This window comes from Scyliorhinus torazame, chromosome 17, assembly GCF_047496885.1.
Source record: "Scyliorhinus torazame isolate Kashiwa2021f chromosome 17, sScyTor2.1, whole genome shotgun sequence".
NCBI lineage: Eukaryota > Metazoa > Chordata > Chondrichthyes > Carcharhiniformes > Scyliorhinidae > Scyliorhinus > Scyliorhinus torazame.
Genome location: NC_092723.1, coordinates 136,878,975 through 136,906,257, shown reverse-complemented (window position 1 = coordinate 136,906,257; position 27,283 = coordinate 136,878,975). Strand labels below are relative to the sequence as shown.

The following is a 27,283-nucleotide window of genomic DNA, read 5'->3' as shown; positions in this document are numbered from 1 at the left end:
AGATGTGTTTGGATGAATGAGGAAACTTGCTTTTGGTGTCACTGATCAACTTAGGAGGGGAGGACCCTGAATTATGGGTCTGCATGCTGAATGAAAATTGAAATTTGTTTTAAATAAATCCAATCTTATTTTCATAAATTACAAACTTTCCTATAAAATGAGTATTCTAAATATTAAAAAAAGGCTTTCTCTTTAACTGCTATAGCCTCTAATAGTTTTTGTGAATGTTTTCCACTTTTCTAATGGTAGATATTGTGGTCATTTTTGGGTTCTGATCAAATCTGCCACATCAAGAACCTCCTATTACTGTAAAGTAACAATCTTTGTCCCTATTGGAATATTGATTTGTTTAATATTTTGGCTTTTGAGTGAATGGCATTCTAAATTCCTGGGGTGCTCTGCATTTTGTTTCAGTTCTGCTGAACAAGATGCAACTAATACTTGTAATGACATCAGGCCTCTGGATTCTTGAATATTCATCATTGTACAGTGTAATCTTAACGATATGCTGCATACATGCAGGTAGATATTTGAATTATTTCTGGCTTCTTGAATTCATTCTGTGGCGACTTCCTATTCTTTTGCGGATATGATTTTGTACTCCTCAAATCTGAAGCCATCTGTTGAGAAAGGAACACTTTGCTGCCCAGAGTTGATGTCAGGACTCCTTGGTCAAATGCCGTAAGCAGTATAGCTTAGAAGTAATGATCCCTCTGATTTCCATCAAACGCTTGTATGTTGCTTACAGTATGTATTAGATGCAGAATAAAATTACCTCTACGCTGTACCGTTAAGGAGTCCATGGTCAATTAGAGTACAAGTTTGCTCCTTCTACACTACAGCAACATTGTACCATACAATTTCAGATGAACATTCCCTCGTGCAGTGTACTTTAAAAATAAATTCACTGAATATCCCTCTGGAATCTTGAATATTCTGTGCTGTACAATTTTGTTCTCCAGGAGCAAGGCCGCTTAAAGTTGTTTCCAGGATGTTTACATTTGAATAAAATATGGGCCCCCAGTCCTGCAACACATCAAATCTCTCTCTCTCTCTCTCTTTCTCTCTTTTCAAATGTCCTCCTTGGTCAAGCTTTTGATCCTTCAGCCTTCTATCTCCATTTGACTTGACCATATTTTATCTGCTATTGCTTCTGCGAAGCATCTTGGGGCACTTTACTACAGCAACTGTTTATGTAGGTCCTTCAAAGTAATGAAGTGTCCAAAGGCACTTCCCAGGAGCGACCTAAGGCGATGTTAGGTCTAATCACCAAGAGCTTGGCCAAATAATTTTCAAGTAGTGCTTGAGAGAAGGGTTTCTCAAACTGTGGGTCGTGACCTGTAGGTGGGTCGCAGAGCGATTGGTCGTGGCATTCCCGATCGCAGGCAAAGCGGCCAATGGCCACGGACATTTTTTAAGAATGCCAGCCGCGACAGGCTTTTGAAGTTGAGAATGCTGGCCACGAGGGCTTCTGGTCACGTGCAGGTGATTTCCTTGCTCCGGTGCTGAGCGCCAGGCTCTCTTCTCCTCCGCCATGTCTATGGCGCTGAATGCCCTCAGCAGTAACTCTGACATACAGCTGAGACAATATTGAGACCAGAACTTAAGGGAAGCTGACATGAGCAAGAGAAATTACTGAGATACGGCTGCACACTCAATGTTGGGAATCTATTATTTTGCACTACCGAGGAACAGATCTATGAACTCTTGTCAAAAAGCAGTGATGTGGACAAAATCAAGAAAACGTCATGCGGATTCTGTTTTGCAGAATATTACACACATACTGATGCTGAACAGTGCATGAGATGTAATAATGGAACACGTTTGGAAGATCGAATTATCAAAATAGATTGGGATGTAGGCTTTAAAGAAAGCACAGTTTGGGCGAGGGTAATTGGGGGTCAGTTACATGATGAATAAAGGACAGAAATGGCGCGGGCAGAGATGGATTTGGAAAATTGGACCAGATGCAGAGTCCTAGAAACAAGATAAATTTTAGACATTCACCAGCTGTACATTTGAGATAATAAAGCTAGAATCTTCATAGAAACCTGAGTTTGAAGAATGCAGCTGAACTGTTGAATACCTATAGCATTGTGTTGTTCATTCTTTCATCGGCCCAATTAACTCTTTTTCACAGTTTCAAAAAAGAAGCGCCAAGTTTCTGAGGTGCAATCATTGTGTCCAATTTTGGTTCCTTCTAAGGTTGTAATTTTTTCCACTGCTAATAAAAACAGAATAAAAACCTGAAAAAAAAAATGCTGGTCTTGACTGGGTTTTAAATGCTAATGATGCAGTCTTCCTGCCAGAAGTGGTGGCAGAGAGCAGGTCTTGCGCCCAGCAGTTACACTGATGTCACGTGCCCTGCACGTTCGTGCTTTTGACGTAAAATCATGACGGAGATTCCTCCATTTTCTAGCTGCGAGCAAACAAGGCAACAAGACTGTGAAGAAATGAAAATGGGTCATTTTGTTATAAGGACGAGAGAGCCAGAGACACAAACAGGCCAGGATCTCAAAAGTGAATCTGCTGGAGGGAGCTGCAAAGGAGAGTCCACAGCAGGATAAAGCAATGCTGGTGTGAACTGTATTCTGAGCTCCAGTGCCTCTTTGTGAACAGCCTACTAGGAAGAAACTGAAATCGGGAAGAAAGCAGTGTAAAGATGATTTCTTGAGTAATGGCTTTGTTAATTTGTTAAGTCAGGATGCAAAGCCCATGTGTGTTATATGCAGAGAAGTACTGGCATGTTAAAATTTAAAATCCTCAAAACTTCAAAGGCATGGCGAGTGTGAGGGCAAACCACTTAGAACATAGAACATTACAGTGCAGTACAGGCCCTTCGGCCCTCGATGTTGCGGTGACCTGTGAAACCACTCGTATGCCCATCTACTCTATTCCCTTATCGTCCATATGTCTATCCAATGACCATTTGAATACCCTTAGTGTTGGCGAGTCCACTACTGTTGCAGGCAGGGCATTCCACACCCTTACTACTCTCTGAGTAAAGAACCTACCTCTGACATCTGTCCTATATCTATCTCCCCTCAATTTAAAGCTATGTCCCCTCGTGCTAGACATCACCATCCGAGGAAGAAGGCTCTCACTGTCTACCCGATCCAATCCTCTGATCATCTTGTATGCCTCTATTAAGTCTCCTCTTAACCTTCTCTCAAACGAAAACAGCCTCAAGTCCCTCAGCCTTTCCTCATAAGATCTTCCCTCCATACCAGGCAACATTCTGGTAAATCTCCTCTGCACCCTTTCCAATGCTTCCACATCCTTCCTGTAATGCGGCGACCAGAATTGCACGCAATACTCCAAATGCGGCCGCACCAGAGTTTTGTACAGCTGCAGCATGACCTCATGGCTCCGAAACTCAATCCCTCTACCAATAAAAGCTAACACACCGTATGCCTTCTTAACAACCCTCTCAACCTGAGTGGCAACTTTCAGGGATCTATGTACATGGACACCGAGATATCTCTGCTCATCCACACTGCCAAGAATCTTACCATTAGCCCAGTACTCAGTCTTCCTGTTATTCCTTCCAAAATGAATCACCTCACACTTTTCTGCATTAAATTCCATTTGCCACCTCTCAGCCCAGCACTGCAGCTTATCTATGTCCCTCTGTAACCTGCTACATCCTTCCGCACTGTCGACAACACCACCGACTTTAGTGTCGTCTGCAAATTTACTCACCCATCCTTCTACACCCTCCTCCAGGTCATTTATAAAAATGACAAACAGCAGTGGCCCCAAAACAGATCCTTGTGGTACACCACTAGTAACTGGAATCCAGCTAGGCAATTTCTGATCCAAACTGCTAAATCTCCCTGAATCCCATGCTTCCGTATTTTCTGCAGTAGCCTACTGTGGGGAATCTTGTCAAATGCATTACTGAAATCCATATACACCACATCAACTGCTTTACTCTCATCCACCTGTTTGGTCACCTTCTCAAAGAACTCAGTAAGGTTTGTGAGGCACGACCTACCCTTCACAAAACCGTGCTGACTATGTCTAATCAAATTATTCCTTTCCAGATGATTATACACCCTATCTCTTATAAACCTTTCCAAGATTTTGCCCACAACAGAAGTAAGGCTCACTGGTCTATAGTTACCGGGGTTGTCTCTACTCCCCTTCTTGAACAAGGGGACACCATTTGCTATCCTCCAGTCTTCTGGCACTATTCCTGTTGACAAAGATGACTTAAAGATCAAAGCCAAAGGCTCAGCAATCTCCTCCCTCGCTTCCCAGAGAATCCTAGGATAAATCCCATCCGGCCCAGGGGACTTATCTATTTTCACCCTTTCCAGAATTGTTAACGCCTCCTGATGAACCTCAAGCCCTTCTAGTCTAGTAGCCTGAATCTCAGTAGTCTCCTCGACAACATTGTCTTTTTCCTGTGTGAATACTGACGCAAAATATTCATTTAGCACCTCTCCTATCTCCTCGGACACCAAGCACAACTTCCCACTGCTGTCCTTAACTGACCCTACTCTTACCCCAGTCATTCTTTTATTCCTGACATATCTATAGAAAGCTTTAGGGTTATCCTTGATCCTACCTGCCAAAGACTTCTCATGTCCCCTCCTGGCTTCTTATTGCTGCATCGTTTGAAAAAAAAAATCAAGAACTTAAATCGTCAGCTTAAGTCCTTAGCCAAAATATAAAATTGAATTAAAAACCAAGTGAGATCATGAGGACCAAGCAGGCTCAATTGTCGCAATAAAGGTAGGCAAAAATGGTGTGTCGCGGAAGGTCGACAGGTTGCTGGAAAAATGTTTGAAAAAGACTGCTTTAGAGGAGGACAGCAAGGTGGAAGGTATCGGGAGGATGTTCCAAAGCTTGAGGCTGACACAGCTGAAGAAACAGCCACCAATGGTGGAGCAATTAAATTCAGGGATGCCCCAAGAGGCCAGAATTAGAGGACCGCAGATATGATGGACTGGGCTGTGTTCACGAGTCTGTAGTTTCTTGCGGTCTTGGGCCGAGCAGGTACCATACCAGGCTGTGATGCAGCCAGATAGGATGCTTTCTGTAAAAGTTGGTAAGAGTCAGTGTGGACATGCCGAATTCCCTAAGTTTTGCTGAGTAAGTATAGGTGCTGTTGTGTTTAATTAGTGGTAGCATCGACGTGGGTGGACCAGGACCACTTCGGTGATGTGCACCCTAGGAATTTTAAGCTATTAACCATCTCCACCTTGGCCCCATTGATGCAGACAGGTCTGTGTACAGTACTTTGCTTTCTGAAGTCAATGACCAGCTCTTTAGATTTGCTGGCATTGAGGGATAGATTGTTGTCGTTGCACCACTCCACTAGGTTCTCTATCTCCCTCCTGTATTCTGACTCCTCGTTATTTGGGATCCGCCCCACTATGGCCGTGTCGTCAGCAAACCTGTAGATGGAGTTGGAACCAAATTTTGCCACGCAGTTGTGTGTGTACTGGGATTACAGAAGGGGGCTAGGTACGCAGTCTTGTGGGGCACCAGTATTGAGGACCGTCATGGAGGTGTTGTTTATTCTTACTGATTGTGGTCTGTGGGTCAAAAAGTCGAGAGTCAGTTGCAGAGTGAGGAGCCAAGTCCTAGTGTCATGTGAGAGTGCCTTTAAGAAATGGGTTATCAAATAGCTGCAATGATGTCAGTGTGTGGGTGGAGCTGGGCTCTGCTCTGCGTTTTACTTTTGGTTTGTGCTGAAAGCTGGTTTTGGCTCTGTGTTTATAGATTTCATAGAATTTACAATGCAGAAGGAGACTATTCGGCCCATCGAGTCTGCACCGACCCTTGGAAAGAGCACCCTACTCAAGCCCCACGCCTCCACCCTATCCCTCTTTATCCCTGTAACCCAGTAACCCTACCTAACCTCTTTTGGACACTAAGGGCAATTTAGCATGGCCAATCCACCTAACCTGCACACCTTTTGGACTGTGGGAGGAAACCGGAGCACCCGGAGGAATCCCACGCAGACACTGGGAGAACGTGCAGACTCCGCACAGACAGTTAACCATGCCGGGAATCAAACCTGGGACCCTGAAGTTTCGCTTTCAGTTGGAGAACTGCATGTGAACCAAGCATATGTGTGTATTGATCTTTCTGCAAGCTAAAGAATATCTTCAGCTCATTGATGATTTCAAAGTAATACCTGTTTCTGTAGCGAATGTAAGCCTGCTGTCTTTATTTAGAGAGGGTTTAACTTATGGATGTTGTTTGGAAAGTTATCAAGGATTACCTATATAGTATTGTATCTGTGGGGATTATTTATGTGTTGGTAGTTGATTAAACTGTTTACTGTGTGTTTATAAAACGTTAACTGGATTCATAGAATGAACATTGTTTTGTTTTAAAAATACTTTAGATCTCTGTTGCATCACACCTATAAAGTGGGTCCTTATACTCTCCATAACCAAAATCTATTAAAAGTTGTGGGTCAGGTGAACTACATGATATACTTCGGAGTTTTCTAAACTCTGGCCCATAATACTATGTTTTGGAACTATGATATGGAGCTAGGGGCTGGTTTAGCACACTGGGCTAAATAGCTGGCTTTTGAAGCAGACCAAGGCAGGCCAGCAGCACGGTTCAATTCCAGTAACAACCTCCCTGAACAGGCGTCGGAATGTGGCGACTAGGGGCTTTTCACAGTAACTTCATTTGAAGCCTACTTGTGACAAGCAATTTTCTTTTCATGCTTGTCTGGGATTATGGGGTTGAAGGCGGAGCTGTAGTCAATAAATAGGAGTCTGATGCAGCAGTCCTTGTTGTCAAGATGCTCTAGGGATGAGTGTAGGGCCAGGGAGATGGTGTCTGCTGTGGACGGTTGTGGCGATATGAGAATTGCAGTGGATCTAGGCATTCTGGGAGTATGGAGTTGATGTGCTTCATGACCAACCTCTCGAATCACGATTGATGTCAGGGTCACCTGGTGGGAGTGTTTGGAATTCATTCATAGAATTTGGGTGTTGCTGGTTAGGCCAGCACTTGTTACCGCTCCCTGGTTGCCCATGAACTAAATGTAGAAAATAACTGGAATATAATGCAAGCCAGTCAACTTCAGAAAGAGAGAGGTTAATGTGTTTCGCAAAATCCTTCATCAGGGCATAAATCCTGAGCAACCAGAATATTGGTATCCTCCCTGTCTATGCATGATGTCAAATCACCCTAATGTCATAGCACTAACAAGTACCATTTCTTTAGTTGTCTTGTTATGTTGTCATAATAAACACTGGAATGATTGGAAGCTGGAAGTGTGCAATGTTAGGAAATAAAACAATACATATTTATTTTGAATTGTGTGCTTCTGATAACAGACCACACTCCCATCTTGTTTTATGTTTAGGCTCAATGCAAATGGTGTAGTTTCTGTCATGTACCGTTGAATAATCCAATTTAGGATCGGTTTATATTGCCCATTTGTACTTTTGTGTTGTGGAAAGCAAAGGTTGTGCAATGCATGCTTGAGCGCATGCACAGAGTTCTGTTCACTGACTACGACTTAAATTTCTAACAATGACAGGAGAGCTAAAAATTTAAAGATCATTCAAAGGCTAATTGAATATTTTGATGAAGTAACAGAGAAGGTTGATGCAGGGAATGCAGTGGATGTCGTCTAATGTTATGATCCTGGACCAGACCCTCTGGTATTATTCAGGACCTGTCACCTTTTGTTTAAAGTAGACAAAGTTTGAGACTCAAGACACTAGTTAAGAGAATAAAGCCGCACAATTCCACAGATTTTGAACAAACAAAAATAAACGTGACGATGCAAAGTCAAAAGTTTACAATATCCATCTCAAATTCTTACATATCATAGGTTATCATAGAATTTACAGTGCAGAAGGAGGCCATTCGGCCCATCGAGTCTGTACCGGCTCTTGGAAAGAGCACCCTACCCAAGATCCACACCTCCACCCTATCCCCATAACCCAGTAACCCCACCCAACACTAAGGGCAATTTTGGACACTAAGGGCAATTTATCATGGCCAATCCACCTAACCTGCACATCTTTGAACTGTGGGAGGAAACCGGAGCACCCGGAGGAAACCCACGCGCACACTGGGAGGATGTGCAGACTCCGCACAGACAGTGACCCAAGCCGGAATCGAACCTGGGACCCTGGAGCTGTGAAGCAATTGTGCTATCCACAATGCTACCGTGCTGCCCCTTCAGGGTTAATGAGGTGCTTGTGAATTAACAGGCTATCTGTGGTCGAACACCACCTTGCATAATAAATGGCAGATGGGACAAAGCGATTCAATGGATTTCTCAGCAACTCGCCCAGACGTCAGTGAACAAAATCCACCAATCTCATTGAAATTCTGGCTCCCACAAGAGGTTTTTCAGTCTTCACCTTTTGAAGATTTCATCTTGAAATCCTCCAAAAGTCTCTCCAACTGTGACAACCTCGCTGACGGCGCACCTTTCAGGGTTTCAGTCTTGTTCCTTTGGATTTCTGAGTCTGCACATCCCAATCACAACTTCAGCTCTTTGACTACACCAAGCAGAATACTACTGCTCCAAAGTGTACCGTGGCCCAACAACGCCCAGCTTAGAATCACCCAATATTCTGCTGCATCTTTGGATTGCCTAGGCTTCTCCTGAGCCTCGAATCTCCAAGGCTTCACCTGAGCCCCTCCCATTGAACGTCTGCTACCCGCAGCTTATTTTTGGCTTGTAGGCCTTTCTCTGCTCTGCTTAACTTGGACATCTCACTATCCCCTAACTGGCACACTTCTGGGAAGCTTCTGGAGGGTCGGCTAGTGAGAATGGGGCCAGCGGAAGGATCATGAATAGGAGGGTTGATGAGAGGAGAGGCAGCCAATGGGAATGTCGGCAAAGGCTGGGATCAGGTGGGTTAGAGCACAATTGACGGTGAGGCAGAGGGCGGGGAAGCGGGAGAGGAGAGCAAAAGAGGCAGCCAATCGGAGGTTAATGCTTGTAGAAAAAGTTAACTTTTAAATATAGAAGCTGCTTTGTTTTTGAATATAATAATTTAGCAATGTACATTATTAAATTTGGAGGGCTAACTTTGAGCAAATTTCTTTGACAAGAAATGTCCTACAGCATGGTGGCACTGTGCTTTGCACTGTTGCTTCACAGCACCAGGGACCCGGGTTTGTTTCCTGGCTTGGGCCACTGTCTGTGCAGAGTCTGCACGTTCTCCCCGTGTCTGTGTGGGTTTCCTCCGGATTCTCCGGTTTCCTACCACATTCCAAAGATGTGCGGGATAGGTGGATTGGTGATGCAATAATTGCCGCGTCGTGTCCAAAAGTTAGGTGGGGTTGCTGAGTAATGGGTGTAGGGTGGAGGTGTGGGCTTAGATAGGTTGCTCTTTTCAGACTCGATGGGCCGAATGGCCTCCTGCACTGTAAATTCGATGAGAACATAAAAAAAGCTTTTACATTAATTAGTATGGAAAATCTGATTCACTTAATGTTGTCTCATTTAAAATTGGACTTTTCAGGATCGCAACTGCAACTTTAAGCGAGGAATTACTGGACAGAAAAGTGTGAAGTGATGCACTTTGGCAGAAGGGATAAGGAAAGGCAATGTAGACTGTATGACACAATTCTACAGAGTATCCAGGAACCAAGGGAGCTGGCAGTGCAAGTGCATTGATCTTCGAAGGTGGCAGGACATGTTTAGTGAGTGGTTAGCAAAGCATGGTATTTTCAGATTCATAAATAGAGGCAATGGGTATACAGGCAAGGAAGTTATGCTGAATCTTTATAAAGCTCTAGTTAGGCCCCAGCTAGAGTATTGCATCCAGGTCCGGTCACTACACGTTAAGAAAGATGTGCAAGGTCCTTGAGAGGTTGTAGAAAATATTTACTCTAATAGTTCTAGGGATGGCTATTTCATTTAAGAGGTTAGGTTGGAAAAGTTTGGTTTGTTTTCCTTGGAGTAAAAAGAGATTGAGGGGAGATTTGATAGCAGTGTACAAGATTATGGCAGATTTGGATATGGTAGGCGAGGAAGAAGTGTTCCCATGAGCTTATCATGAAGGGAACCGAATTGGCTGAAGACTGGCATCTGTGAGTTACTGTGAGCTACTGTATCAACTAAATGAGTCAGAGTCGATTACAGCACAGGAGCTGACCATTCGGTACATTGAGTCCGTACTTGCTCTCTGTGGAGCAATTTAGTCAGTCCGGCTCTCCCACTCTCTATCCTCAGTCCTGTAAGTTTATTTCCTTTCATATGCCCACCCAAACCCTTTTTCAAATCATCAACTGTTTTCTTTCCCACCACCCACATGGGCAGTGAGTTCCAGATCATTACCATTTACTGCGTGGAAAAAAGCTCCTCCTCCCATTCCTCTTGCATCTCTTTCCCAAAACCGTAAATCTGTGTTCTTGGATGCTTTAGCTTAATTCTTGTACTAACATGAAAGTAGAGGAATGAACTTGATTCTCTTTCCAACAGGATGCAGACTTGTTTTCCAAACAGATGTGTTCAGTTGATAACTGAACAGACACTTGTCTAGACTGCTTCACCACAGAAGTACTAGAGCTGTTCGCTATTCTGCTGACATGTCTCAAGTCAGAGATCATGTCATAAATAGTAGGCCATGGATTGCTCTCATCAGCCACCACAGTAACGACTAAGATAATTTTTTTAAAGAACTCCTTGCATTGGCAACCTTCTATTCTGACATGGGCAGAGGAAGTTACTCTCAATGTGCCTATTAACATTTCTGGAAAATAGAAAATTACTGCAGTGGCAACATTTTACTTTAAAACATTTTAAACTGCTGTTTTTGCTGAAAATGAACTTTTACTTTGAGTAATATCACATCACTGCGTTGCAAGTGATGATTGTTAGGTACACATTTGGGGAATTCACAAAGAATGTTGGAAAAAGTAGTCTTATTACACCTCCAATTTATCACTTCCCTACCTCTTACAATAGTGTTGAGTATGCATACATGGAACAAGTCCTTTACAGGGTAAACTCTACTTCATCCTGTGCCAGACTGAGTTTGGTTCAGTTCAAAGTGCTACATGGGACACATTGGACAAAGGCAAGTGAGTGGATTCTTTCAAGACATGGAAAACAAGTGTGACCGCCGTTCACTTATACCAGCTAACCATACGTACGAGTTTTAGTCTTGTCCTAAGCTTGCTGGAAACTGCCTCCTTTTTCGACACAACATCCAAGATTCTGCAGGCAACCCTAGAACCTTGCCTTCTGTTTGCAATATTTGGGGTTTTCGGACTTCCCGTCTTTCTACTCTGGAGCGATGGTGGATGTTATTGCCTTTGCTCCCTCAATAGCCAGGAGGCGAATATTACTCAACTGAAGTTCTCCCTCACCACCCAACGCATCTGCCTGGATGGAAGATTTGATATTGGCTTTGCATCTAGAAAAAGTCTAGTGTATCATCAGAGGCTTAGTGGCGAAGGTTCTACCAGAGATGGTGGCCATTAATTTCTTTGTTTAAGGATCTGGACACGGTACAGAGTTAGGGGGGATAGGTTAATAATAGGGGCTCCTGGTTCCATTGCACTCTTTAACTGCCCTCCTACTTTTGTTTTGGTTGTTTGTTTCTTATTTTACTTGGTTGTTTATGAAAGTTATATTGTGTGTATTTTTTTGGCTATATGCATATTACTGTTTCTATTTGATAATTCAATAAAATGTTTATTTAAAAAAAGAATCTTCTGCATGTCGATAGTGAATGTTGTATCGGTCCAAATTGATGCAAATCTGTTTGTTCCCTTGCAGACAGATCACACTAAAAATTGTAACATTCAATGGATCGTTTAAGCCGGATTGTTATGTTGGTGATATGTTGGCACCACTGAGAATTGATGTTGATTGTGAGTTTGTAAGGGCAGCACGGTGGCGCAGTGGTTAGCATTGCTGCCTCATGGCGCCGAGGTCCCAGGTTCGATCCCGGCTCTGGGTCACTATCTGTGTGGAGTTTGCACATTCTCCTCGTGTTTGCGTGTGTTTCACCCCCACAACCCAAAGATGTGCAGGGTAGGTGGATTGGCCATGCTAAATTGCCCCTTAATTGGAAAAAATAAATTGGGTACTCTAAATGTATATTTAAAAAAAATTGTGAGCTTGCCACCTGACTGAAATCCCTGAAATGAGAGTTACATTTTATCTTGTGCATACAGTACATGAGGCAGAGCCTGCAGTGACTGATTTCAAGAGGGTGAAAGTACTGTGTAAGTAAAGTCTGTCATTGTTGACTGAAGTCATGTGGTCCTTAAGATGAACTTCATTACAGTGCAGAAGAATGAGGGATATTAGTGAGGGACATTGCTGTAAATACCATGTTCCATGAGTGCGAATGGCCTATGAAACTCCAGTTGTATAAGCTTCATTCACTGGTGCACAGTCACAAAGATGTGCAGGTTAGGTGCACTGGCCATGCTAAATTGTCCCTTAGTGTCCAAGGATGTCCAGGTTACGAGGATAGAGCAGGGCAGTGGCCTCGGTAGGATGCTCTTTCAGAGGGTCGGTGCAGACTTGATGGGCCGAATGGCCTCCTTCTGCACTGTAGGAATTCTATGAACTTAGATGATCAATTAATGTCCTGGATGGACGTGATCCTTCGTAATCCGAAGTAGACCCCAGTAGGGGATGGTTTCACGACTGTTATGTTACTAGGTGCAGAGGCTGTGTTGCTCTTGGTGTGAAGCTTTTCTTGTTTATTTTACTTTGGTAGTATCTTTAGAATGTTTTCTCATGGCTGAGAGCTGTAGCATCAGCAAAATATGATTCCAACTCTTGTTGTTGGTCCATAGTACTTTCGGGAAGTCTTGGCCAAATTTATACTGATATACTGGGGTAGTAGTTGGTAAGAAAATAATACTTTTATGAATTAATTTAACCCTGTCTTCTCTCTCAATATTTGAGAAATTAAATGAATCTCTATTTTATTATAAATCCATTATTTCTGTCCACTCAATTGGCCTTCTCTGGCTTCCAAATTGTCAAAGAAGGCCATTGTTTCTCTTGGATATTGCTGAGTTTTTATCAATCCGCGAGGACAGCTGTTTATAATTGAGATTAAACATGCTAACAATATGGGAGTCATTTTTGATTGTTGCAGTAAGTATATTTGAATGTCACAAATTTCTATAATTTTTTAAATATACTTTAAATGTATGTAATCAAGTGTTTTATAATCAATGTTTCAAAACTTTCGAGGAATTTTACTAAAATGTTGATTTTTTTTTTTTCCAGTACATCGTTTTATATTTTGATAGTTACGCAATCAAGTGAATGTTCACCATTTTAAGATTTACAAGATGGCTAAAATGAATAGGAAGTGCCTCAAGTGATAGGTTAGCAATTTTGACCAAGGGGCATTGGAGCTAACATACCACACATTGCTATTTATTTATATTCAAGTCGATTTGAAATAATATAGAGTTTCTATTCTAATTATGCATTTCTGATAACACAGCACATGTGGTCAGAGGAGTTAAATGTAAGTAATTTTATCTAAGCAAGAGGGATATGGCCTCCTATAACTAAGTGAAAGATTAACTCAGCAGCTTAAGTTGACGCTGGTGCATGAACAATACTGTAGAATTATAAACATTTTGACAGCATATTGATTGCAGAAAAGCAAGTGAAGAGTATTCCATCACACTCCTGACTTGTGCCTTTTTAGATGGTGGTCAGGCTTTGAGGAGTCGGGAAGGAAGTTGCCCATTATCGAATTCCCAACGTCTGACTTGCTCTTGGTTGATCCAGCTCAGTGTCTGGTCAATATTAATCCCAGGATGTTGAAAATGGGAGATTCAGGGATGGCAATGATAATGACTGTCAAGGGGCATTGGTTCGATTCTCTCTTGTTCGAGGTGGTCATTGCCTTGCATGGCTGTGACGCGAATGGTGCTTGCCGCTGATCAACCCAAGCCTCGATATTGTCCAGGTCTTACTACACATGGACATGGACTGCTTTAGTACCTGAGGAATTGCGAATGGTGATGAACATTGTGCAATCGTCAGCAATTATGCACACCTCTGACCTTGAGATGGTAGAAAGTTCATTGATGAAACAGTTGAAGATGGTTGACCGTAGGACACTACCCTGAGGAACTGAAATTATGTCCTGGAACTGAGATGGTTGCTCTCCAACAATAATAACTATCTTCTTTCATGCTAGGTTTGACTCCAGCCAGTGGCAAGTTTACCCCCTGATTCCCATTGAAACTAGTTTTGTTACGGCTCCTTGATGTCACAGTAGGTTAAATGCTGCCTTGATGCCAGTTCAGCTCTTTTGTCCATCTTTTGTCCCAAGGCTATAATGAGGTCAGGAGCTGGGCGGCCCTAGCGGAACCCTAACAGAGCATCCAGGAGCAAGTTATTGCTGAGCAAATGCTGTTTGACGGCACTGTTGATGACTCCTTCCATTCATTACTTTACTGATGATCAAGAGTAGACTGATTGGGTAGTAATTAGCTAGGTTGGATTTATGCTGTTTTTTGTGAACAGGGCATTTTTCATTTTTCAAAATTGTCAGGTGGATGCCAGTGTTGTCGCTGCATATTATGGCCTAATTTAGACAATAACTTCTGCGAGTGTCCGTGTGCAATTAAACATGGCATTTCAGAAGTTGCTGTCTGAGTAACCTTGCTTCTTCACATGTTGCATAATGCTGGTACCTTAATGATGGCCTCAGCTTTGAAATCCATGCAATGGTACAAAATTGTTATACTTGCCTACTAGTTACCAGTTAAATACAGTTTAAAAAAAAAAGTTGGGGTTGTGCGTTTGGGCATAAACTAATTTGTAATGATGTGCTCTGTCATACTACTGTTAACCTCTCTGAATCTGAATTTAACTTTACAAACATGGGATCTTGTTCATCCTTCAGAGTTATATAGTATTGGAGATTTTTTTCATAATTCACTTTCCTTAACTTTAACATTTTGTCTCCTTTCTCTCAATCCAATCTTTCTTCCTGTGTTTTGCTTTCTATACCTGATTTAAATCCCATACCTGATTTAAACCTCACTTGTGCATCCGAGTTTAGACTGTATCTTTCACTCGACGATTCATCAATCTGATTGATTAGCTTGTCCGGATGTCACAAATGTCTTGTAGAAGCACCATGTTGGAAAATATACCAGATGAGAGAAAATCTCTGCTGATAAGTGTACCTTGTCAGCATCGAAAATGACAAGTATTGTACCATTGCACAATCTGGGCCATAATCTAGGCTGATGATTCAGTGCAGAACTGGGGAAGTTTTGCATTCAAGAAGTTGCCTTGTTTTGGATGAGACATTAAACCAAGGCCTTCTCTGAAAGCTGAGGTGGATGTGGAAGTAATCCATTGGCAGTAAAGCCCTTTTAGACACCCTTAGGATATAAGTACAAGTTTTTTTTGTAAATAATTAATTTGTTCTGAGTTACTTAAAATGACTAGACATGCACTGTTTGTCACAAATAACATTTCAATATGTTCAAACTACAATGCTACCAGAAGTTTCTCATGAAATTTGGTTTATTTATTGAGCTGTGTTCGTGCTTCTTTGTTAGGTTTTATAAATTTAGAATACCCAATTCATTTTTTCCAATTAGGGGCAATTTAGCGTGTTCAATCCACCTACCTTGCACATCTTTGGGTTGCGGGGGCAAAACCCACGCAAACACGGGGAGAATGTGCAAACTCCACACGGATAGTGACCCAGAGCTGGGATCGAACCTGGGACCTCGGCGCCATGAGACTGCAGTGCTACCACTGCACCCCCGTGCTGCTCTCGTGCTTCTATGTTTACAGATCCACTTGTACTTGTAGGGAAAAGAAGTATGATAAGTACTGTATCTGAGAAGAACTCGCAATAACTGTAAAAATCCAAATCATTCACTGATGTCTTTGATTCAGAGCTTTTGTGTGAATTTTTTTTTTGCTAGTCCATTATTTTAATATATTAGATTTGTTCAATATGAAACGCATCTACACATCACGCGTATTCTTTTGTGCCATATTCCTTTTACCAGTTTTTAGCTATAGAAATTTAAGTAATCTCAATTATGTTATTGTTAAGGCAGTATTCTTGTGTAAGTTAGGTAAACACTAGGCTGTGGTGCTTAATGCAGGAACAATTCTAATTGTTTTCTCTGGGAAGGAACAGTGTTTTACTCTTGATAGGGCCTGTGTGCCTTTTGTTAACCAGTCTCTCTCTCTCTCTCCAAGAACTTACTGAGCCTCGCGATCGCCACCCATGGCGTGCGCCCTCTCTCCCTCTCTCTCTCTCTCTCTCTCGTTCACTCCCAGTTTATGCTCCTTGATAAAAGCATTGGCTGCTTCTGGGGTCTCCATGTGGAAAGAAGTGCCAACTTTCCACGAGCTTCTACACCACAGGTCTCTTACAACTCCTTGGCCAGGTCCTTCACCTTCTGCCCGATTTGGTAACCAGAAGATGTGCCACCGTCAGGGTGGGGGGACATCCCCTCCGACCTTGAGTTACATTTTCCGTCCAAGTTGCACCCGATTTAGGGTAAAAGAAGCTCTTTTCTACATCTTCAAGCAGGAGCTGCCCTGTGTGCGACGACTCACATCATGGCCGCCACTGGAAGTCTCCCACGGAGTCCGTTACATTTGTATAGCAGCCAATGTGCAGTCATACCAGTGTAATCACCTCTTCTGGATAATTGCACTCGTGTCCATGTTGAAATTTGCACTTGCTTAACAGCTAACTGTCCAAGATGCTGAAAAATTAACAATAGTTAAAGCAATAATGCGGTACATGCGATATTTATCTCGCTGTAATCAATGCAAAAATATATTGAGACGAGGATCATAGAGCACTGAGCAATATTTCTGATCTGTAACTTGAAATTATTTTTCTCTAAAATACTCTTGGGGTTACTGCTGTTCCACACTACCAAGAGTGGCTATTTAAAGCATGTGAATGCAAAAGCATGGTGTTGGGATGAATGCCAATGCATTTTTTTCTTCAAACCATCTGTGCTCCGAGTTTACACCAAAACAGAACCAACCATTTAAAAGCTGCAGTTTCATTTTGCACAAGAGTATTTTCAGTTGCATGCTAATATATCCTGAAGTCTAAAAGTGCTTCCTTTTTATTTAGTTCAGTTTCAATTGGGCAAAGAAGCTATGTTTAGAAGTGCATGGTCGTGGCCCAACCATTGATAGACCACTGCACATACCATGTTCTGCTTCAGAATGATTGCCTTTGTCTTTTCAATTACTTCACATTTGTCTTTGTTCAGTAACTTATTTTTTGACTCCCTCCAGGTGGCATATATACGAGTGCACTACTGAAAGTTCTGCAAGATTGACTAGTTCAGGCTAACTTCATATGTTTTGGCTGAGCTGCTTTAGATGTTATATGCATTAGTAAAATGGCCTATTTCAAAAACAATGTTTCATTACAATTAGAACATTGCGCTTTAGAAGCTAGTAACTAGATTTAGGTATATATAGCCTATAGTGTGTACTAGGGAAATACAATGGAGCTATTGAGTCTTTGACCTGAAGATAATGGTCCTCTTGTTACAGTCCTTTTTAGGCTTTCTATTTCGTCAATTCCTGCTTCTCCCCCTCCCTGAACACACAAAAATTGGAGAACAGCATTCGAGTTTACAAAATTAAGTTTGTTGTGACATGAATTCAGGTAGAAATTAAAAATGGTCTGGAGAAGCAATGTTGTTGATGCTGCAAGTTTATCCAGATGTTTTTCTTTGAAATGTTAACTATGATATTTCCCTGATCTTTGTGTTGCTTGCAGAACTATTTGTTGCGATTCCCCAGTATTGACTTCACAAGTTGAACTTGTTAGACTCAAAATTGCTAACGGTTCCCAGGTGATGTAATAACTTGTAAGAACTATTTAACAATACTTTATCATTGATCCACTCTTAATTTGTCAGTTGATATGATCTTAGCTGCAATTTCAACTATCAATTATTTTTCCAAATTCTTCTTGTTTCCTTAATTATGTGAACACATTTCACCAAATTGGATCCTCACCTTCTGAATTATGTTTGTAAAGGAAATGTTTAAAAGTGGAGCATATTGAACTACTGTTATTGAGTGATTTAATTTTCAGTGCCCGTATATACCACTTGCATTAAAAGTACAAAGGAGGTATAATAAACTTACCACTGACGTGTTTGTTGGATTCACAGTATTGACTAACATTTCACCCGCAGCTTTCCACCACGTTGGATCAGTGAAATCAGCCTGGAATGAAGTGCACTCAAGTGAGCATCCGAGTGGGATATATGGAAATGAAGGGTGAAATGTCATTCATACATACAATTTATTGCACATAGGAGTTTACTCATGGTGTGATTGAAATGATGGGCATAGTCTTTACCCAGTGTGATTAGCATGGGTGACAAAAAGCGTGTGCTGTAAGAACAAATATAACTGATGCAGTTTTCTCCTCATGCAGCTTTTTTTAGGGATATGCTCTTTTACATTGTTCAATCTTAGTCTGGTTACATAAGATAGATGCTCATTCGTAGATGACAGCATGCCTAGATTGTGTTTTAAAGCTGGCGAGAGCACATTGGCAAATTGAGCCCAGTATTTTGATGAGAATGAATTTGGTATTTTAGACAAATATAGCTTCCTGACACCATACACACTCTTAGGAACAGGACTGGACCATTAAGGATGTTGAAACTGTGCCATGGTTCAGTGAGATCACAGCAGCTTTCCTGATTTCATATCTGAAAAGTTTAGCTCTAGTTTATGTTCCTGTGCTATACTCCCCAACAAGTGGAAGTACTTTCTTCCAGTCTACTCTACCTGTTCCCTTTTGCATCTTGAAATCTTAAATCAAATCACCCTTCAAACCATAGGGAATACAACACTAGTTTGTGTAATCTCTGCTTGTAATTTTGATCTTGAGTGTCATTCTGATAAATCTATGCTCCAATGTCTCCAAAGCCAAAAGATCCTTCCTAAGGTATCGGACGCAGAACTGTTCAGGTGTAATCTGACAAGAGCTTGCTACAGCTGAAGCAGGACACTTTATTCTAGTCCTCTAGACTATTCATCAGCCTGTTTGAAGATCTTCGCAGTCAATAGCAACTAGGAAGAAACACGGTGGTGGGGGGGGGGGGGGGGGGGGCAGAGGGAAGGAATGTGTATAAAGGCCAGCATTCCTTATTGCTTAGAACAGTTTACCTGAACCAAAAGTCTCTTAGTATCCCCAATGTTTCCACCTTTTGAAAAGCACCCTGTAAAATCCATTTAGGTACATGCCGAGGTGGCCTCCCATTTGCCCAAATTGAAATCCAGGTAATTATCAAGAATAGGCGTCAGATGCTCAGTTTCCAAAAGGGGTGTAGGCAGAGATTAACTCTGGTAAAAAGTAGCAATTGAATTGACCTAGTTCTATCTCTTGTTTGCTGTAGTGCCAACTCGTGATATCAAGTGAAAGTGGCACTAGTACTTTATTTCACTTTTACTTCGCTGAAACTTTACAAGATCAATCTGAAGTGACAAGTTTCACCTTGAACAGGCAAATTTGGCATTCACTCATGGTGTTACTGAAATGATGGGCGTAGCCGTAGTGTTATTTTCCAGTGTGAGTGGCATGGGTGATAAAAAGCATTGTATAACTGAAGCAGTCTTTTTTCTCATGCAGCTTTTTTAGGGGGAGGGGACTGAAAAGGTTATTTTACATTTTACAATCCTAGTCTGGCTGCATAACACAGATGCTCATTTGTGGATGATAGCAATTCTAGATTTTGTTTTAAAACTGGTCAGAGCACATGGACAAATTGAACCCACAGTTTTAATGTGATTGTCTAAAGTACAATATTATAGCCTTGCATATAATGTTTACCGTAATCTACAAAATTAAAAGGATGGCTTTTGAAATCAATATCTCCTGTGATATATTTGTCTTTCTCTTTACAAAGACTGACTTTTTCTTTTTTTTTAAAAAAAATATATTTATTAAATTTTTTTAACACAATTTTTCTCCCTTACAAACAATAACCCCCCCTTGTAACAAAAAAAAACGAGAAATCGCGCAGAGCAAGCTATATACATGGCAAAATGGTATATTTACACAGCTTTGTACACTGGCCCTCACCCGTACGTGCCAGTTTCCCCAACCCTTCATGTTATCTCTTGCTCATCCACCCTCCCAGGCAGTCGTCCCCCCCCCTCCCAAGGTTGCTGCTGCTGCTGACCGACCTTCCTCTAACGCTCCGCGAGATAGTCTAGGAACGGTTGCCACCGCCTGTAGAACCCCTGCGCAGACTCTCTCAAGGCGAACTTAATCCTCTCCAACTTTATGAACCCAGCCATATCATTTATCCAGGCCTCCAGGCTGGGGGGCTTCGCCTCCTTCCACATTAGCAAGATCCTTCGCTGGGCTACTAGGGACGCAAAGGCCAGAATGCCGGCCTCTTTCGCCTCCTGCACTGCCGGTTCGTCCACTACTCCAAATATTGCTAGCCCCCAGCTTGGCTTGACCCGGACTTTCACCACCTGAGATATTGCTCCCGCCACTCCTCTCCAGAACCCCTCCAGTGCCGGGCATGACCAAAACCGGCATGGTTTGCCGGGCTCCCTGAGCACCTTCCACATCTGTCCTCTACCCCAAAGAACCTACACAACCTCGCCCCCGTCAAGTGCGCTCTGTGGACCACCTTAAATTGTATCAGGGAGACTGACTTTTTCAATGGGAGCACAATTCTATGATTGTGTACTGAGCATTTTTAAGGACATAACCTTTAATTTAACCACTATTTACAAAAAAGAGATCCAGCTTACTGGCTGATTCTTGGCCAGTTTAAGTTCAAAGTTCATCTAGTGTTACGATCCCAGTTGATGTCTTAATGGACAGGAAGATCCCAGACTGGAACCCTTGCTTAAAAGATCATAACTTTTACTTTTCTTTTAGAAATTGTGGGGGAACAGAGTCACCGGAATGCCAATTGTCTTTTAACAACAAAGAAATTTATTAAACATAAGTTTAACGAGAATACAATATTCCTTCACTCCCCTTTATCTTCACAAATGTACACTGATTTTAAGGCTAACACAGGTTACACATTATATCTTATGCTATAATGTTCTCAATATAAAAACAGTCCCTGTAACCCAACAGACTGCCTGTGATCAGACAACATCCTACTCTGAAACCAAGTGGCGGATGCCACTCAGTCTATCTTCCATCCTCAAATCCACCCCCCCCTCCAGATGATTGTCACACGAGTGTTTCCAAATTCCACTATCCCAAGACACACTTTAAAATCTTCCTCCGCCATTGCTTTCCAACAGCTGTTTTCATCAAGGATCCACATCCAGGTTTTTCAACTATCCTTTCAAGCAACCCTTTCTCAGCTGTTTAGCAAGGATCCACTTCCAGGTTTCCCAACTCTCCTTTCAGCATTACTTTGTCTTGAATGCTTTTACAGAAATTGACATCCAGCCACTGATTTTTACACAATTACTTCAACTATCGCTTAACAGGGTGTAGTAAGATATCACAAACCTTAGAATCAGTTCAGAAATATTTAATAAAGGCGAGGGGAATCAGAGCTCGCTTGGACCTCACTGGGTCCTCTCTGTCCTATCTGGCTGACGTTTTAAACAACATTTTATACAACCTTTTATGCATCCTTTTATACAATCTTTTATACCATAGAATGCATCCTATCTGGCTGCATCACAGCCTGGTATGGCAACTGTTCGGACCAAGACCACAAGAAACTTCAGAGAGTCGTGAACATAGCCCAGTCCATCACACAAACCTGCCTATCATCCATTGACTCTGTCTACACCTTCCGCTGCCTTGAGAAAGCGGGCTGCATAATCAAAGACCCCTCCCACCCGGCGTACTCACTCTTCCAACTTCTTCGATCGGGCAGGAGATATAAAAGTCTGAGAACACCCATGAACAGACTCAAAAACAGCTTCTTGCCCGCTGTTGCCAGATTCCTAAACGACCCTCTTATGTATTGACCTGATTAACACGACACCCCTGTATGCGTCACCCGATGCCAGTGTTTATGTACTTACATTGTGTACCTTGTGTCGCCTTATGTATTTTCTTTTTTCTTGTGATGTACTTCATGATCTGTTGAGCTGCTCGCAGAAAAATACTTTTCACTGTAACTCTGTACCCATGACAAACAAATCCAAATCCAACATGGTATCAGCCCCGTAGTTAGTGGGGGAGCTCATACTCACCGAGTCACATGGGGAAAAACAATCAACCCCGCCCCATGTGTTCCATGCAGGGTATTACAATATCTTTCTGGCTTCTCACTAGCCAACTGCTTCTCAGCTCTGCCTGTGGCTTCAATGAACAGTATTCTGTGCCAGGTGCCTCTGTTCCTTTAACTTCAGGCTTACTAGAAACTTCCCATTTCTCTAATTTAATTAAAAAGCTATTCTTTAGATTTCTGGCACTTGTTTCCTTTCCCCTTACTCCATTGTGTGGCTTTTCTTCTAGCAAATCTGAGAGACCCCCCCCCCTCGCTCACGACTTAATTCCTTCTACCCTGGCTTCCAACTGAAAGTTGCCCCTGGTTGCTAAGCAACATCTCATTCTTTCCAGAGCTCACGTGTACTTTTCTTGTCATAAACTACTCCGCTTAATAGAAAGACAGCTTGAACTAAACTCAAAACTCCCATACATGCAAACATCTTTGTTTAACATGAATCAAAACTAGAGTTGTACCCTGTTTTACACCAAAAACACTAAATTAAACCCACTTAAATCTATCCCTTATTCTAAGATTTAACAATACAAATAGAGATCACTTAAAACCTATCTCTGTGGACCATATAATGTGTCAGTGGCAGTTTCACTTTCTGTGATACTAAGATTGCAGAAGTCTGGGTAACCTCTGGAAAACTAAACTGTGTGACAGTTGTGGGTTGGCCCACTGACCGCACACTGGTATGATATGCAGAACTCTAATCCTGATGCAATTTCAAATTCAGTTAGTTGTGGAAGATGTTTTTTTTTAACTATCTCACTCCTGGAGAAATGAACTATTTTATTCCCAGGGTGAATTATCTGTTCTGATTCCTGTGAACTTGTATTGATTGAACAGTGAATTTCTTAAGAACCATAAAATCATACAATCCCTACAGTACAGAAGGAGGCCAAATGACCCACTGAGTCTGCACCGATCCTCCGAAAGGGCACCTTAACTAGGTTCAATCCCCCGCCGTATCCCTGTAACCCTCACCTAACCTTTGGACACTTCGGGGCAATTTAGCATGGCCAATCCACCTAACCTGCACATCTTTGGACTGTGGGAAGAAACCGGAGCACCTGGAGGAAACACATGCAGGCAGTCACCGGAGGTTGGAATTGAACCCAGGTCCCTGTGCTGTGAGGCAACAGTGCTAACCACTGTGCCACCCTGCTGACCACCTTGGTATAAATGGATTATTACAGTATGCCTTATTAAAGGGCAGTTTAATTTTTTTTGAGTTCATCAGACGTCGGCATCGCTGGCTAGGCCAGCATTTATTGCTTACCTTTAAGGCCATTGAAAAAATGGTGATGGCCTATTTTCTTTAACTGTTGCAGTTATTGTAACGTAGATACAGCCGAAGTGCAGTTACGAAGGTAGCTCCAGGATTTTGACCCAGCGACAATGAAGGAACAGTGATATATTTCCACAAAAGGGTAGTGTATGACTTGGAGGGGAACTTGCCAGTGGTTGCGTTTCCATTTATCTGCTACCCTTGTCCTTCTAGATGGTAGCGGTCCTGAGTTTGGAAGATGTTGCCTCAGGAGGCTTGGTGAGTTCCTGCAATGCATCTTGTAGATGGTACAAACTGCTGCCACTGGACATCGGGTGTGGGAGTGAATGTTTATGGGTGGGATATCAATCAAGCTGACTGCTTATCCTGGATGGTGTCAGCTCCTTGTGTTGTTGGAGCTGCACTCATCTACACAAGGAGAGTGTATACCATCACAGTCCTGACTTGTGCCTTGTTGATAGTAGGCTTTGGGGAGTCAGGAGGTGAGTTACTCGCCACAGAATTCCTAGCCTCTGACCTACTCTTGTAGCCACAGTGTTTAGAAGGCTAGTCCAGTTCAGTTTCTGGTCAATGGTATCAACCAGGTGGTGTTATGGGGGATTCCGTAATGGCAATGGTCAGATTATATCTTGTTGGAGATGGTTATTGGCTGGCATTTGTGTGACGCAAATATTATTTGCCACTTATCAGTCCTAGCCTGGATATTGTCCAGGTTTTGATGAACATGGACTGCTTCAGTATCTGAGGAGCTGTGAATTATGCTGCAGATTGTACAATTGGATCTAGGATACTACATAGAGAAACTCCTGCAGTAATGTCCTGGAACTGAAATAGTTGATCTCCAACAACCACAAGCATCTTTCTTTTTAATAGGTATGGATCCAATAAGTAGAGTTTCCCCCCGATTCCCATTAACTCAAGTTTTGTTCGGCCTCCTTGATGCTGCACTTGATGACTTGATGTCAAGGACAGTCAGTCTCACCTCATCTCTAAAATTCAGCTCTTTTGTCCAAGGTAGAACCATGGTCGTAATTAACCCCATTACTGCGTTGTTGCCGGTGTCGTAGCTGTACTGGAACAGTTTGACTAGGAGTACGGCAAGTTCTGGAACACAAGTCTCAAGTACTATTGCTGGAATATTGTCAGGGCCCATAGCCTTTACAGTAACCAGGGTCTTCGGCCGTTTCTTGACATCATGTGGAGTGAATGAAATCGTCTGAAGACTGACATCTGTACTGCTGGGACCCTCTGGAGGAGGTCGAAATGCATCATCCACTTGGCACTTCTGGCTGATTTGTGTTTCAAATGCTTCAGCCTTGTCTTTTGCACTGAAATGCTGGGCTCCCCCATAATTGAGGGTGGGGACATTTGTATTTTACCTTTTTAAATGTTTCCAAATTTAGCAGTACAACAGTTTAACATATAATGCACCTAATATTGTATTTTATCCTTTTAAATGTTTCCAAATTTTGCAGTACAACAGTTTAACATATAATGCACCTGATATTTACGCGGTATTTACAAATTTTACACACATTGCTTCCGTCTGCTCTCTTTCTTCCCCCCCCCCCCCCCCCCCCCCCACTCCTTCCTAGTCGCTATTGGCTTTGAACATCGTGAAACAGGCTGATGAATAGCCCCCAGGCTTTGTGGAAGCCCTTGTCCGACCCTCAGATAGTGTACTTGATCTTCTCCAGGTGTAGGTCTGCCAGCCAGTCTACAGCTGATGGCGGTGCTGCTGATCGCCAGCCCAGCAGGATTCTCTGGCGTGATTAAGGAAGCAAATGCCAGGGCGTCAGCTCTCTTCCCCATATGTAGTTCTGGCCACTCTCAGGCACAGCTCCACCCTCACCCCCACAACCTTGGGCATTGCCTCAAAGAAGGCTGTCCAAAACACGACCGGTCTGGGGCAGGCAAAGAACATGTGGGCGTGGTTGGCCGGGCCTCCCTGGCCCCCATGCAAAAGCCATGATTGTTTTGTCTATCCCTTTGAAAAGCCTTGGGGATAAAGATCGTATGGATCTGAACAGGACGAGGAACCTCGGCCGTCGATTCATCGTAACCCTTTGCACCCTCCCCGCCAGGGAAAGCAGGAGTGCATTCCATCTCTGCAGGTACTTTCTTTACTTCCTCTGCCAGACTGGTGAGATTCCACGTAAATCTGTGTCCAGTCAGGGCTACCTGGATTCCCAGGTAGCAGAATTTACTTTGGGCTAGTTTGAATGGTAGATCCCTGAACTCTATCCCTCCCCCATTCGGGTTAACGGGGCGTGCCTCACTCTTGTCCAGGTTGAGTTTGTAGCCCAAGAAGGCTCCAAACTCTTCCTGGAGCTGCAGAATTGCTTTCCGGCCATTCTGTGGGTGTAAGATGTAGAGGAGCAGGTCATCTGCATAGAATGAAACTCTGTGCTCTCTGCCTCTTTTGCGTCTTGCAGAGCGATCGGCAGGCGTTGGATTGCCAGGGCGAACAAGAGTGGGGACAGTGGGCAACCTGCCTTGTGCCTCTATGCAGCTGGAAGTATTCAGCGCTGGTGGCATTGGTCCGAATGTTCTCCTTGGGAGCATTGTACAGGAGTTTCACCCATGAGGTGAGCCCCCTCCCTAGCCCAAATTGCTCCAGTACCTCAATGCGAAGGCCTTTTCTGCAGCCAGGGAGACGATCACTTCTCTCCCCGGATGGGGTTATTCTTACATTCAACAGCCACCTGCTGTTCGCAGTTAGCTGTCTACCCTTGACAAAACCTGTCTGGTCCTCTGCGACCACCTCTGGTACGCAGTCCTCCAGTCTCTTAGCCAGGACTTTTCGCATCCACATTGAGCAGCAAAATGGGTCTATATGATCAGCATACGGGGAGACAGGGAGGGGCGACACAGTGGGGCGGGGGAGCGGTCTTTGTTTTTTTTGGGTATCAGCGATATCGTGGCCGGTGTTAGTGTTGGAGGCAGGGTGCCTCTTGCTAATGAATCCACAAACATTTCCCGTAGGTGTGGCGCCAGGGCTGGTGGGAATTTTTTGTAGAAGTCCGCTGGGAACCCATCGGGTTCTGGCGCCTTTCCAGCCTGCATGGAATTGATACTCTCCATGATCTCTCCCAGACCTTTTGCTCTAAGGTCGGGGGCTCAGAGTACTTTGTATCGATCTCCGGATGGAGTCGACCAGTTGTTGCCATGCTGCCCTCTCTTCTCTACCTCTATGAGCCTTGTAGGCTATCTCTACCTCTACGAGCCTTGTAGGCTATAACCTCTTCACTAATCAATGCCTTGAGTGACTCCCAGACCGTGGACAAAAGGTCCATGTGCACCCTCCACATGGGGCATTGGGCACGGCCCGTCTCCCACCTCAAATCCATGTAATGTGGAGCATAGTCGGAGATGACTATCGCAGAGTATTCCGTCCCTACTATTTCTGGAAACACCGATTTCCCCACTGCAAAGAAGTCAATAGTGTGTATACTTTGTGCACCAGCGAAAATAATGAAAATTCCTTCTCATCGGGGTGCAGGAACCATAGGTTCAGTGCCCTCATCTGCTCCATGAAAGATCCCAACTCCCTAGCCATGCCTGTCTTTTTCCCCGTCTTGGGGTTTAATCAGTCCATCAGTGGGTCCTGTACACAGTTGAATCCGCACCGCATGATCAGTCGGTGTGTGTCGATGTCGGGGACTTCCGGCATGGTCTTCTTTATAAAATCCATGTCATCCCAGTTGGGCGCATACACATTTACCAGAACTACAGATGCCCTTGGGTCCGTAACCGTCCTTGTTGCCGTAAACACCGTCCTCTTGCTAATCAGCATGGCGA

At 43.1% G+C, this 27,283-nt stretch overlaps 1 protein-coding gene and 1 pseudogene across 2 annotated transcripts in view; both read left to right on the top strand.

Moving 5' to 3' along the window:
- LOC140394177 (rho GTPase-activating protein 44-like) overlaps positions 1-27,283 on the top strand; it is an 86,675-nt gene that overhangs the window by 27,599 nt on the left and 31,793 nt on the right. The window lies entirely within an intron of this gene.
- Positions 1,535-2,027, top strand: LOC140394541 (nuclear cap-binding protein subunit 2 pseudogene; annotated as a pseudogene).